General features: G+C 39.2%; 1 pseudogene; it reads left to right on the top strand.

The window, feature by feature from the left end:
* Positions 1 to 4,404: 4,404 nt before the first annotated feature.
* LOC131519855 (vacuolar protein sorting-associated protein 29-like) lies at positions 4,405 to 10,112 on the top strand (annotated as a pseudogene).
* The last annotated feature ends 4,117 nt before the right edge of the window (positions 10,113 to 14,229 follow it).

Genomic DNA, 14,229 nt, shown 5'->3' with positions numbered 1-14,229 from the left:
TCATTCTGCCCTTGCCTCTGCTCCCGACGAAGTCATCTCTTTACAAGCGTTACATTTCATCTCTCTGAATTTGCTAGAGGTTCTTCAAAGAGTTTTTGCAAGTGTTTAGTCAATATATTGGCAAAGCTTCGGTAAGGTCGACGAGGGAAGTAAGACTTGAATATCCGAATTTTAGATCTAAAATATTCCTTGTTTTACATACTGACATTAAATCAATGCAATGTAAAAAGTCAGCAAGGTGTGTCCTCTGTACTTACAAAGCCTGCTCAAAATTATGTTTTCTGACGGTACTTTCTTACCTCTTGATTGGTATTACTCTGGACAATATAACTGGTATTGCTTTGCAAAAGCTTGCTTCTCCTCAGCAGTAACTTCTAGAGTATCAAGTCTGTAAAGCTAAGCTAAAAATCCAGATTTTGTAATAAGACTTTGCTACAAATAACTGGAAGCCTCCAGGAAGTGTGTGTGTGTGTGTGTGTGTGTGTGTATTATATACTTTTTTTTAAGATTTAAAAAAAATTTTTTAATGTTTTAATTTTTATTTTTGAGACAGAGAGAGACAGAGCATGAGCCAGGGAGGGGCAGAGAGCGAGGGAGACACAGAATCGGAAGCAGGCTCCAGGCTCTGAGCTGTCAGCACAGAGTCCGACGCGGGGCTCGAATTCATGGACTGTGAGATCATGACCTGTGCTTAAGTCGGACACTTAACCGACTGAGCCACCCAGGTGCCCCTATATTATAAAAAGTTTTATTGTAACATGACAAAACTTGCCTACGTGGCATCATTTTTGTAAACATAATTGAAACTTGAAACAATACATTTGTAGTGTCCCCTAGTGTGCCTTGAGCCATATTTCTCATTCATGATTTGCAAATCAAGAATACAAAGCCTAAACATAGTTATGTGAAAATGGTAATTAAAGACAATTAAAATTTTTAATTTTAGTTTTAATTAAAATTTTAATTAAAATGAATCTTATTAATTTTAATAAAAAATTAAAGATAATCCTTTACTTACTCATGCAGAGTAGAGAAACACCTATTTTTTTTTTCTTTCCAGTGGGGAGGGTTGTGTCACAGTTTAAAAAACAAGACATCATGCAATCCCAGAACTCTAAGCACCACTCTTTGCAAGAAGTGTAGACTTGAATTATCCTTTGTTTGGGAAAAAAATAAAAGTAATAATAAAAGAGTTTGTCTGGAAGGTGAGCAGATTTGCAACTATTTGGACCCTATAACCTTGACATATTTCTTGTATGGCTCTTTTCCTCCCTGTATCTGTATAGTACTGTTTGTTTTGGGGGGGTCATATGTATAGATTCTTGACCAAGGGGGTCATGAGCAGAGACACAAAAGGCCACAGGAAAGTCCTGCTAACCTCATCTTCTACCCAAGAATATGTTGTTCTGCCCTGGTGCTACATCAAATGTGATTGTATTTAAGGATGAATGATTCAGACCACAGTAGATGTTCTGATATCAAATGACTACGCTGACAGCATAAGACCAGACCACTTCCCTGTGGGTATGAGCAAGATTTTAACTAAGGAGAGTGGATATTCTGACTACAAGTCATTCAATGACAAAAGATGAAAAACAAAGATGTAAGCCATTCAACTCCCAACAAAACTGCCAAAGAAGCTGTTCCCAGCATGCCAGGTGGGGTTTCCGAATAGAGGTGAATAAAATGCCCGTGAGGGGTAAACTTGGTTTTGTCAAGCAGAGTCAGGCTAGCACCTGCGCTGAAGAGCATCCTGGGAAGCCTTCTGACATCGAATCGCAGCTGGTGGCATCTGCATACAGTCACATTCAGGAGCCATCCTAATTTATTTGCATCAGACTTCCCTTCCCTTATTCCCAATCCTTCTGTGTTCTGATTACAACTTACGACCTTACCTCCATTTTCACAGGAGAGAGGATGAGCAGGTTGAGGACTTTGCCTTGAGATGGCAGCAGTCGACTTGTGAAGGGAAAAGAGACCATTGGAAGTATCAGCATTAATCCACAACACGACATGTGCCTAATGTGGCCAGTGACTACCAGGACTATACTGGGGGGCACAAAGAATTCTTAGCAAACCCACTACAATACTGAAGGATAAAAACCTGCTAAAAGACTAGACATCATGCATCCAGGAGTGAATAAGCACATCAGCCCTTTTGATTTGGATATACATTCAGTATAACATTTGCAATTGTATATTTTTATTGAAGTTTCAACCTACTGAATGGGAGAAGACACTTGCAATGATATAGCTAATAAGGGATTAATATCCAAAACACATAAAGAACTTAACACAACTCAACACCAAAAAACTCCCCAAATAATCCAATTAAAATGGGCAGAGGATGCGAATAGACATTTTTCCAAGGAAAACATACAGATGGCAAACAGATACATGAAAAGATGCTCAATATAACCGATTATCAAGGAAATGCAAATTGAAAACACCATGAGTATCACCTCACACCCATCAGAATGATTAAAATCAGAAGCACAAGAAACAACAAGTATTGGTGAGGATGTGGAGGAGAAGGAACCCTCATGCGCTGTTGGTGGGAATGCAAACTGGGGCAGCCACTGTGGAAAACTGTACAGAGGTTCCTCAAAAAATTAAATATATAAATACCATATGACTCAGTAACTCCACTACTGAGATGTACCCAAAGAAAACAAAAAAGCAAAATCAAAAAGCTATATGCACCTCTGTTTATCACAGCATTATTTACAATAAGCCAAGATATGGAAGCAACATAAATGACCATGAATAGATTGAGAAATGGAGAAATGGATATTATTCACACGTAAGGGAATATTACCCAGCCATAAAAAGAATGAAGGGGCGCCTGGGTGGCTCTCAATGTTACTTGGGCATCCGACTTCAGCTTAGGTCATGATCTAGCAGTTTGTGAGTTCAAGCCCCACATCGGGCTCCATGCTGAGGGCTTGAACAGAGCCTAGAGGCTGCTTTGGATTCTGGGTCTCCCTCTCTCTCTGCTCCTCCCCCACTTGTGCTCTGTCTCTCTCTCTCTCAAAATTAAATAAACATTAAAAAATTAAAAAAAAAAAGAATGAAATCTTGCCATTTGCAATAACATGGATGATCTAGAGGGTATAATGCTAAGCAAAAAAGCCAGTCAGAGAAAGGCAAATACCATATGGTTTCACTCATATGTGGAATTTAAGAAACAAAACAAACAAAAAAATAAAGAAACCAACATAAAACCACATTCTTAAGCAAAGAGAACAGGCTGGTGGTTACCATAAGGGAGGTAGGTGGGAGGAATGGGTGAAATACATAAAGGGGATTAAGAGTATGCCTATTTTGATGAGCATTGATTAATAAACATATAGACCTGTTGACTCATTATACTGTATACCTGAAGTTAATATAACAGTGTATGTTAATTAGACTTAAAAATTGTATTGAGGTTTTATTTATTGGCTTTCATTTCTTATGCTCACATAGTAGACCTGAGACTGCCGAATTTGGGAAAGTCTACTTGCAAGATTGGCCTGGGCTGCCATGTGGAGAGCATGGGCCACAGAAGCACTGTTTTGATGCCCAGGTAGTAAATGTGATACAGAGTTTTGAAACAGACATTATTCTCAGTCTGAATCCAATTCAAAGTGTATCCAAACCAATTAAAACACTAGGGAAAATGGCACCACCTTGGCATTCTAGGTTGGCATCCTAACTCTTCATTAATTCATTCATTTTTCATTTAACAAGTGTTTACTCAGCCGCTCCAGGGTCAGGTACTATTGCTGGCACTGAGTATAGAATAGTGAACAAGACAGTCTTTTCTAATAAAAGTTACACAATAAAAATAAATAAATAAATAAATAAATAAATAAATAAATAAATAAAAAACCTAAAGAGGGGTTCCTGGGCGGCTCAGTCAGTTGAGTGTCTGAGTCTTGATTTTGGCTCAGGTCATGATCTCACTGTTGTGGGACTGAGCCCCGAATTGGTCTCTGCACTGACAGCATGGAGCCTGCTTAAAACAAAAACAAAAACAAATCACCTAAAGAAAACCATGTCTGGTAGCAATAAAAGCTATGAAAAGAACTCAAATAATGTAAGAGAATCGAGTAAGGAAGAGATGGGTTCTCAGGGCATCATCTGGCAAGGAAGTGGTTCTCACTAAGGGCATCTCTAACAGCAGCACCTTCCTTTCAGTTCTCGGTAGACACTGAACATCTGTCAGGGAACTAGGCAAAAAGAAAAAAAAGAGTAAGACAGGACAGATATGCACATGCAGGATATGCAGGCAAACCCAGACACAACTGGGAGACCCCAGAGGGACACTAATGTCCCGGGTTATGCACATGGGCGTCAGAGCCATTAAAACTTAAGTTATTATCTGTTCGTATGACCTCACTGTGCCCAGGACCTGCTAAGATGCAGGAGTTTTCAGATGATACAATTAACGGCACAAATAGAAATGGAGTGACTCAGACAGACAACTGGAAGCCTGCACCTGGAGCTAAGGTCAGAGATCATATCTGAAGATACATATTTGGGTGTCACAGAAAGAGTGGTTAAACAGTGATAACAGTATAACAAGACAAGCAAGAGTCCAAGGTGGAGTCTTGAGGAATTTTCACATTTAGGTTCAAGGGGATGAAATAATAGAGAGGAGATATTCATATAAAGAGAATCAAAATAGAGAAAGAGCAAAACTAAAAAAAAATAAATAAATCACAGTATTCCAACAAAAAGGCAGAAGGGTATTTGGTAGTGACAAATTCTATGAAGATAAGAATAAATGCTGAGGAATAAAAAAGAGTCAATTTATTTAGAGGATACATAGGAACTAACAGGGCAGAGCATCATCAATGTGATGAAATGAAGCTAAACTGTACAGTGTTATAAAGGAATTCAGATGAAGTAGTTTTAGATCAGGTACCTCAGACACTGAACCAAGAAGGGAAAGACAGAGCTAGGAAGGTGCTAATAGATGTGTCTGTCACCAAGGTGGCAATTAAATAAGCCCTTATTAATTTTTAAATAAATAAGTATAGAAATAAAAGGGTAACAGTAAGTGTATAAGAGTTTGACTTTTTTTTTTTTTTTTTTTTTTTTTAGAGAGAGAGCACAAGTCGGGGAGGGGGCAGAGGGAGAGAATCTTTTTTTTTTTTTTTCAACGCTTTTTATTTATTTTTGGGACAGAGAGAGACAGAGCATGAACGGGGGAGGGGCAGAGAGAGAGGGAAACACAGAATCGGAAACAGGCTCCAGGCTCCGAGCCATCAGCCCAGAGCCTGACGCGGGGCTCGAACTCACGGACCGCGAGATCGTGACCTGGCTGAAGTCGGACGCTTAACCGACTGCGCCACCCAGGCGCCCCTCTTTTTTTTTTTTCTTTGAGAGAGAGAAACAGAGTGTGAGCTGGGGAGGGGCAGAGAGAGAGAGAGGGAGACACAGAAGGTGAAGCAGGCTCCAGGCTCTGAGCTGTCACCACAGAGCCTGATGTGGGACTCAAACCCATGAACCATGAGACCATGACCCGAGCCGAAGTCGGACACTTAGCCAACTGAGACACCCAGGTGCCCTGTAGAAAGAGAGAGAGAGAGAATCTTAAGCAGGTTCCATGCTCAGTGCAGAGCCCTACATGGGGTTAGACCCCAAGACCCTGGGATCCTAACCTGAGCTGAAATCAAAAGTCCAACACCAAACGGACTGAGCCACTCCAGCACTCCTGACTTTGTGTTTTATTAATGAGAAAAGCAGAAGGGAATAAGCCTATGAAAAGACAGAAACTGAAGTTACTGAAGACAGGAGGGTTGATTATGAAAGCATGACACAGAGAGCAACAAAGAAGTAGACCTAGAACATGGAGAGGCATGTACTTCCTCTGAAGCAATGAGATAGATAGAACTCTTCTGATGCTTCAAGGCGAAGATTAAGTTATATGCAAGAGTTAGCGCTTGATAGCTGCAGTCCCTTTGAGAGGCTAGAGGCAAGGTAACTAGCAAAAACTGCAGGGGATAGAGTGAAATGATCTAGAAAGGACTCAAAACTTCCAGAAATTTTGCCTTTAAAATGTTAGCCCTTCCAAAGCAGCCACATTCTAAATGAAGACCTATCCTACCTCTCTTCCTCAAACTCCCACCCAAACATGTGACTGAAAGACTGGAGAATCAAAAGCAAGGAGAGAAAAATTTGCAGATTTATATGAGGCTGACCGTGCGCGGGAAAAGGTACCTGATCACAAGCTTTGCAGGTGCAAGTGAAATTTACCTACTGATGGTGACCCACTGGAGACCTCTGATGGGTTCCTAACTTCAGGTTCCCACCCAGAGAATGTTACGAAGATTGACAGGTGTTCAGGCATTCATCAGTGTTTTTTGGTCTTTTTTTTAAATTAAAGTATAGTTGGGGTGCCTGGGTGGCTAGGTTGGTTAAGTGTCCGACTCTTGATCTCAGCTCAGGTCATGTTCTCACACTGGGTGAGTTCGAGCCACACATCGGACTGTGCTGATGGTGGAGAGCCAGCTTGGGATTTTCTCTCTCCCTGTCTTTCTGTTCCTCCTCCTCTTGTGCTCTCTCTTTCTTTCTCAAAAATAAATAAATAAACTTAAAAAAAATAATAGAAAAAAATTAAAGTATAGTTGATACACAATATTAGTTTCAAGCATACAGTATAGTGGTTGGACCACTCTGTGCGTTAGACTAGGTTCACCAGGAGAGTAGCCACATCTGTCACCAAACAATACTGTTGTTATACTGTTGGCCACATTCCCTATGCTGTACCTTTACAAACTCGTACAACATGGCCCTGCACAAAGTCTAGTGAGGGTGATAAAAGCAACCTTGTTAAAAAGCACAATGTTGGGGTGCCTGGGTGGCTCAATAAGTTAGGCATCCAACTTTGGCTCAGGTCATGATCTTGTGGTTCATGAGTTCAAGCCCCACAACAGGCTCTGTATTCACAGCTTAGAGCCTGGAGCCTGCTTCAGATTCTGTGTCTCCCTCTCTCTCTCTGCCCCTTCCCTGTCAGCTCGATCTCTCTCTCTCTCTCTCCCTCTCAAAAATAAACATTAATTAAAAAAAAATAAAAATAAAAGTGAATGAAGCTAAACTCACTGAGGCAACCAGAAAAGAAAAATGAAATGTAGCAACCTAGCAATTTCTGGGTCAGTTCAAGAATCCCTGAAGTTCTTACATGATGGAGAATATTACCTGGGATGACCTCATGTAGACTGAGAAAAACTTCAAGATCAGAAGTTTCTTGTGGCCATGACTAAAGTTGATACAAAGTAGCTTATATTTTATTTTTTCTACATGAACAATTTTATGTCTGTACTATATAGCATTTTAAACAGGATCTGGCTAGCTAAAAACAAAAACTAAGGATGAGGCAAGGAACTAACCAGAGCTCTCACTTCTATTTAAGAAATTAAATAACAGGGGCATCTGGGCAGCTCAGTCGGTTAAGCAGCCAACTTCAGCTCAGGTCATGATCTCCCGGTTTGTGAGTTTGAGCCCTGCATAGGGCTCTGTGCTGATAATGCAAGTCCTCCTTGGGATCCTCTCTCTCTCCCTCTCTCTTTGCCCCTCCCCCACTTGTACTCTCTTAAATAAACTTAAAAAAAATTAAATGACATATACGAAGGAAATCCAGTGGCCATTAGTTTTGCTCTCATATTTTGGTCTCCACCATCAAAATCAACATCTAATTCCATTTCCTGTTGATTGTTGTTATAAATCGAGTACAGAGATAAATAAAATATGTGTCTTAACAAAGCAAGATAAGAATCATAAATTTCAAGTAATACCTGCCAGGTAAGTGAGTTCAGCATTTTAGTAGGCAAAGGGCAGAGAAATGTGTGTCTCTCTCTCTGCATGCAATCATGGATTGACCTGGTAATAGCCTTTCTAATTAATTTATGATGCTTGATTTCATTTCATTCAGGGTGTGAGTCACACACAAGCTCTGATTTCTCACCACTTTTGATATAATTATAACCTAAAAATCTTAAAAGGAACTTTCATTTTTTAAGAAAATGTACTGAGAAATCATTTGGAAGAAGAACCTCATATTAATTGTCATTTTTTGAAAATTACATTAGTACTGTGGTAGTTTTAGGAAGATAGAACCATTATTTAAAAAAAAATTTAAGGTTTATTTTTGAGAGAGAAAGAGAGAGAGTGCAATGGGGGAGGGGCAGAGAGCGAGAGAGAGGGAGACACAGAATTTGACGGAGGCTCCAGGCTCTGAGCTGTCAGCACAGAGCCCATCGTGGGGCTTGAACTGTGAGATCATGACATGAGTCAAAGTCTGACGCTTAGCCAACTGAGCCACCCATGCACACCAGAACCTTTAATTCTTAAGCTTATATAACTCACTAGCGGCTTTTAAAAGATAGCTAAGATTTAAATTATTTGTTTCTGAGAGGTGTTCTTTTTATATCACAATAAGACAATTTCCCTTGGTTGCCAGGAAGTTTTTCTAAGGTTGATCAACTATAGTTATCTTTTTGAAATCATTATGTCATGGTCAACTCATTAATGTTACAATATAACATATTTCATAAGCTAATGGCAACTTTGTGAATGGAAAGAAACTGTCCATGTTGTACACAAGTTTTTGAAAATCCTTCTGTAATTAATCATCACCAGCTCCTCTGCACTGTGAAATGGACTATTTTGGCTTCCCAAATAATTGCAATTTATAACTAAAGAAAGAGCTCCAAGGAACCTGGGGTACTAATGGGAGCTATCCTCCTTTACAAACTGATTAAAACTATAACTGCAGATGAAAACTGGTACAAGCAGGCCAAATATATCTTACCTGGCAGTTGCTGGTAGAATTTCTATTTTATAACCAGTGTTTGGTTATCATCACCTGAAAAAGTATGTTTTATGTTTGGGAGGATTTCTTGAAGCTCTAAGATTGCCCATTATATGTAGTGTTTATTCCACAAGTTTCTGAAGCTCCAGATGTTGAAAGTACATTTCAATTATCCGAATATTTGTAAATATTTAATCTACACTCAAACACCCCTCTGTGGCTTATCACTAGTGAGTAACTTACCTCATCTCATCAAGTCCTTTGTTAGAAAGCGTCCCACAGGTAGCCGGGTATTGCAAAGACCAACCAATAAAAATTAAAAAAGAAAAAAAGGAAAGGAATTCTGCAGTAAATTTGCAAATATCTTCAGAGATTGCATAAAATTTGTATTGGAGAATGACTTGAATCATATCAAAACTCTTCATAGATAAGGATCTAATCAAATTATACCAGTTAACTGAAAAGGGGTCAGTAAGAATGGTGGAAGGAAAGGTGTTTCCAGAAACAATGACTGGAATATCAAAGGATCCATAGCAACCTTGAAAACAATTTGTAAAATTTTTGGATTTTTTGTTTGTTTGTTTGTTTTGCAAAATACTCTCTTAAGGTCACATGGCAAAGGTCAACAGTAAAACACAGGAATTAGTAATGTGTTGTCTTACACATTTGTCAGCAAAATTACCCTCAAAGTCCATCCTAAAAACTAGGTCACAGAGGAAGAAGGTGGTGGTGATTGCCAAGACTGAGCTGAGCCCAGTGACAGGACCACAGTGTTAGTATTAGGAGACTTTACATCCCACACTGGTGCAACAGGTTGCCAGCTACATTCAAGAAACTGCTGGTGCCAGGAAAGATTCAGCCCCTTCTCTGTACGGGACACCTTTGGAGCAAAGAGAGTTATGACTATCTCAAAACTCAGATCAGTGAGGTTCGTATTGTGAGAGGAGATGTTCGTGGGAATCTGAATTATCCAGAACAGAAAGGGCTGACTGATAGGCAATTTAGAATTGCCTGGTTCCCTGGGCATCAAGTTATTCCTTGGGGAGGCACAGCCAGCTTAGCCCCGTTGCACAGTGTGTCTGATGTGGACATTCTTATCTCAGGACACACACACAAATTTGAAGCATTCGAGCATGAAAATAAATTTTATGTTAACCCAGGTCCTGCCACTGGAGCACATAATGCCTTGGAAATAAACATGATTCCTTCATTCATGTCGATGGATATCCAGCCTTCCACAGCTGTCACTTATGTGTAGCAGCTAATTGGAGATGATGTGAAAGTAGCATGAATTGAATACAAAAAATCTTAAAGCCAGGCCTGTCTTGCCATGCTTTTTTTTTCATTCCCCTGTTCAAATAATTAAACACTAATGAGCCATAAAAAAAAAAAAAAACATCTATCTTTTCAAATTAGTGTTTTGTTTTCTTTGGGCAAATACCCAGTAGTGGAATTATTGGTTCATATGTTATTTCTATTTGTAATTATCAAATATTTAAGAGGACAAATTTTTGGTATACACACAATAAATAAATTTGCTTTATTTTTCCACAGAGAATTTAAATTAAATGTTTTCTATTGGTCATGATGACATTTTTATTTCTATTTTTGATGGATTCTGTTTGTGACTGTACCAGGTAACAATTATTCTTAGGGAACAAGGGATTCCTTTATGTCAATTACCTTTACCAGATAAATCAAAACCTCTGGTTCTTTTTTTTTTTTTTTTTTTTTTTTTTTTAAGAGAGAGAGACAGAGAAGGAGAGGGCAACACAGAATCCAAAGCAGGTTCTAGGCTCTGAGCTGTCAGCACACAGCCCGACGTGGGGTTAGAACTCTCAAGCTGTGAGACCATGACCTGAGCCGAAGTCGCACGCTTAACCGACTCAGCCACCCAGGCACCCCCCTTTCTTTTTTTTTTTAATGTCAGATAAGGCACAGACAACCAGATGTTTAGTTTGCCCACATGTCTGTCTTTAACGCAGTTCATGGGAAATTTAAGTTGGGCAGGGTTTCTACTTATCACACGTTATGTAAATTCAGTGTGGCTACAGAAGGACAAGAACTACTATCAGTTTAGCTTAAGTATATTTGTGTATTGTGACTGAGACAGAACTTTGCTTTAAATATATGGTATTTGTGTGAGTGCAAGGGTGTGTGTGTGTGTGTACGTGTATATAAATAGTAAAGAAATTTAGATGTGTAGTAGATTAATAGGAGTCTGAATAGAAAGGAAAATATTAAGCATGAGGATTTTTATAGAACTCAGAAATGCACTGCCTTTCCTATTTTGTCAGTTGATTTCTATTGTTGTTGTCATGTGTCCTAGAGAAAAATCATTACTTGATAAATCCACCAAAATTGGATGAATACGACAGGAAGGATTACTATTTTCCAGATTATATATTTTATAATTGATCTAAAACTTCTTTTTTTTTAATTTGGGGAATTTTTATTAATTTACACAGCCTGTACATGTGCATCCTTTCTTAATTTACTAGTTTATCAATTTTCTTAGAAGAATCAATACCCAAAGTACCAATAAAATGTAAATTCTGATAAACAGGTTCTAACATAAAAGCTGAACAGTGTTAGTCACCCGTCAAAAAGGGATACTCTCGTCTCTGACACAAGGTCTCTCTGTTTCCTGAAACAAATTCCTGAAAATCGGCATCTCACAGACATGCTTCTGTTTTCTTTAATTTCAGCTGCAGGCAGTAGCCATTTTAGAAAACATAACAAGACCCAGAATTTCTGATTTCCTTCCAATTTAGCTAGCTAATAGACAAAATTTCTTATTGCTGATTGCACTAAACCTGAACTCTTCCTCTCCAGGAATTTGGCAAAACGGCTTTCTGAAAATTCTGGTGGAAATATGTAATCAGAGCTCTCTTATCAGTAAGAGAAACAAGTGCACTGAGTTTCATGGGCACTGAATGAACCAGACTTGACGGCCATGTTCAAAAGTCAAAAGCTTGTTTGAAGGGGCACTGTACACGGTAAAGAAATGTTTCTTTAATCACCTGACTAAATGGTCAAGGAAAAGATCAGTGGGACTGATTGAGAAGCTTCATTTGTGCTTCAATTTGGGGATTTATTGTACTTCAAAAATTGGTCTAGGTTTTAAGTTGTTCGGATGATTGTGAAATAAAATATATATATATATATATATATATATATATATATATATATATATAGCCACATTGGTGAATTCCATTGGCTGTCTACCAAACAGAAATTTCAAGGAACAGGTGGTTATCACATTAAAATGAAAAGAATCTCTTTCTCCCGGTAACAAAGGAAACGGGGTTTCTAAAAGTAGAGTGTGCATATTTCATAAAGAATATTTCATTTTCAATAGAAGATGAGTTTATTAGTGATAAAGATAAATTTAGTTATGAAACATGGTATCTTGAGCAGGTAAATGAAAGTAAATCTGCATTCGATATACAATTTTTAAAATATGATCAGTTCATCTAGAAGAAATACAGCACAAAAACAGGTTCCTTGGAGAAAAAATAGAATACAGGAAATGACAAGTATTTTTTGTTTTGATACCAGGCAAGAACTTTTTTCCAAAAGTCCTATTGCAGTATTTACAGAAGCAATTCCTTGGATTTCCACAACCACCCAAGAAATAATATCACAAACGCATCGATGACTGCATTTTCAAGTTCTGAAAATTTATCTTCTCAGACAGTGAGGTGCTTGAGGGGAAAAAAATTTTTTTAGTAAATTACAATTAATGACCACAATTGTTACCATCAAGTTTGAACGTGTGACCTGCCTCACACCTGTCAGATGGAGAAAAGGCATTCCTTTTACACCTCATTTCAGTTAGGAGATCCCAAACCACTAAATGACCAACACGGCCCATGCCACCCATTTAAGGGTGTGCAGGCCAGGAAGCACCCTCTGAATGTCCCATTGGCAGATTCCAGCCATTTGCTTCTTTGCCATCCTGCATGTGAGATTAGAACTAAGGCCACTTAATGGAAGATTTGCCCAGTGATGGTGGAAAAAGGGAATGAGCAGCCAATGAGGAACGAAAGAGCAATGGGGCAGGAAAGGGTTTGCTTTTGCTGGAAAAGCAGTGGCGGAGAAAACTGTGGCACTAAGGATCCCAGGGCTTGCCCGGGAAAGATAGAATCTGCTCCAACAGGAAATTGACAAAATCACATGCAACCTATTCATAAACACTAGTCCCTTCTCGCAGGTTTGGACCAGAGGGTCAGGGAACATTTTCCTGAATCTAGGTACTTTGCAGTTTGTCTTGTCACAGGATTCAAGAAATAGAAGCCTGTTGCTCTTGAAAAACACCCCTGACACAGGGGGTAATGAAAGGTCCCCATTTTGCTTCAGGCCATGATTCAGCTTTCTCATCCCTTGTACCCTTTCTCCATTCCGTGTCCTCCTACCCCTGTCCTACTCTCACATCCCTTCTCTCTCCTTCCCTCTGTTCTTCACTCCCACTCTCCCTTCTTTAAAGGTAAAGAAATGATCCACTTTCAACTCCTTAGCAAACAGGGACAATGTGTTTTTTTGTTTGTTTGCTTGCTTAATAAAGAGGAAGGAGGTAGCTGGTTTCCTACCCCTTTGGCTTAAAGTGTCCTCTTGTAAATTTTAGAGGCCCAACCTGTTTTTAAATATTTTAATGTTTATTTATTTTTGAGAGGGAGAGAGAGGGGAGAGAGTCAGAGAGACAGAGAGACAGAGTGCAAGCAGGGGATGGGCAGAGAGAGGAGAAGACACAGAATCCAAAGCAGGCTCCAGGCTCTGAGCTATCAGCACAGAGCCCAACATGGGGCTCCAACCCACCAACCTCAAGATCCTGACCTGATCTGAAGTGGATGCTTATTGATTGAGCTACCCAGGCACCCCTAGGGATCCAACCTTCTGATTTGCAGGGCAAGATCCGGGGCCTTCTAACTAGTGGGACTATAAGCCCACACCTCTGAAATGGAGCTTAAAGTTTCTCAGGAGACACACAGGACATAACCCCTAAATTAGTCTTCTTGTATCTGGAGGAGATAAATCTTAATTATCTTCTGCATTACTGTATAAATCTGTTTGAAATCCTGTCCAGATTTGGTAGTTGATTTCATGCTACTTACACGCCTGTAAACCTGATAATGTTTACTCGATAACACAATGTGTTCTTTCTCTCTTCTTCACTGGTGTGGAGGTTGTTTTAGTTCCCCATCCTTCTGTCCTCTCTCCTTCTTTGTTACCACTTTTCTTTCTTTTCACAAATACCGAGAAGGGACAGAGAGCACTATGGTAAATACAAAAAGACATCGGAGCGTAACAACCTGGACTAAAAGGTTAAAACAAAACCATCTTATTTGTTTCAGTCTCTTTAACTTCCCCATCAGGATTTTAAAATACAGGTTTTCTTTTTCTTGCTAAATCGGGTGTTATTTCAGTTA

This window comes from Neofelis nebulosa, chromosome 1 (assembly GCF_028018385.1).
Source record: "Neofelis nebulosa isolate mNeoNeb1 chromosome 1, mNeoNeb1.pri, whole genome shotgun sequence".
NCBI classification, from domain to species: domain Eukaryota; kingdom Metazoa; phylum Chordata; class Mammalia; order Carnivora; family Felidae; genus Neofelis; species Neofelis nebulosa.
This window is presented reverse-complemented; position numbering and strand designations above follow the sequence as displayed.